Source organism: Triticum aestivum, unplaced genomic scaffold, assembly GCF_018294505.1.
Source record: "Triticum aestivum cultivar Chinese Spring unplaced genomic scaffold, IWGSC CS RefSeq v2.1 scaffold5029, whole genome shotgun sequence".
NCBI classification, from domain to species: Eukaryota; Viridiplantae; Streptophyta; class Magnoliopsida; order Poales; family Poaceae; genus Triticum; species Triticum aestivum.
Window position 1 is genome coordinate 1 of NW_025290283.1, and position 1071 is coordinate 1071.

Genomic DNA, 1071 nt, shown 5'->3' on the forward strand with positions numbered 1-1071 from the left:
TGACCTCCTGGGAAGTCCTCGTGTTGCATTCCCTTTTTAATTTTTTTGCACCGCGTGCAAAACAAAACGCACGAGCGCGACGTATGTTTAGCACGTTTTATTATTTTGCACGTTTACGGTAAGTTTTAGCTCGCTGCTCATTATTCACGCGTCTAGCGGCGGCAAGCGTGTTCTGAAAGGGGTCGAAACCATGGTAAATAGGCACTGGTGCAGTTGAACCGTGGTAAAACTCGTCTCCGTAGTTGAGCGGGAGCGGCCAAAGGAATGTGCAATCGTGTGTGTAGTGGAGCTGGGAGGGGCAAGCATAAGGGACGAAGACGGGGGTAACACGTCGGATGCGATCATACCAGCACTAAAGCACCGGATCCCATCAGAGCTCCGAAGTTAAGCGTGCTTGGGCGAGAGTAGTACTAGGATGGGTGACCTCTTGGGAGGTCCTCGTGTTGCATTCCCTTTTTAATTTTTTTGCACCGCGTGCAAAACAAAACGCACGAGCGCGACGTATGTTTAGCACGTTTTATTATTTTGCACGTTTACGGTAATTTTTAGCTCGCTGCTCATTATTCACGCGTCTAGCGGCGGCAAGCGTGTTCTGAAAGGGGTCGAAATCATGGTAAATAGGCACTGGTGCAGTTGAACCGTGGTAAAACTCGTCTCCGTAGTTTAGCGGGAGCGGCCAAAGGAATGTGCAATCGTGTGTGTAGTGGAGCTGGGAGGGGCAAGCATAAGGGACGAAGACGGGGGTAACATGTCGGATGCGATCATACCAGCACTAAAGCACCGGATCCCATCAGAGCTCCGAAGTTAAGCGTGCTTGGGCGAGAGTAGTACTAGGATGGGTGACCTCCTGGGAAGTCCTCGTGTTGCATTCCCTTTTTAATTTTTTTGCACCGCGTGCAAAACAAAACGCACGAGCGCGACGTATGTTTAGCACGTTTTATTATTTTGCACGTTTACGGTAAGTTTTAGCTCGCTGCTCATTATTCACGCGTCTAGCGGCGGCAAGCGTGTTCTGAAAGGGGTCGAAACCATGGTAAATAGGCACTGGTGCAGTTGAACCGTGGTAAAACT

General features: G+C 49.9%; 2 non-coding genes across 2 annotated transcripts; both read left to right on the forward strand.

Annotated features, from left to right (window-relative positions):
* The first annotated feature begins 333 nt into the window (after positions 1–333).
* Positions 334–452, forward strand: LOC123178836 (5S ribosomal RNA). The gene has a single exon (XR_006489893.1). It is a non-coding gene; the product is annotated as a 5S ribosomal RNA (ribosomal RNA).
* A 301-nt stretch (positions 453–753) lies between these two features.
* On the forward strand, positions 754–872 carry LOC123178835 (5S ribosomal RNA). Its single transcript, XR_006489892.1, has one exon. It is a non-coding gene; the product is annotated as a 5S ribosomal RNA (ribosomal RNA).
* Positions 873–1071: the final 199 nt, after the last annotated feature.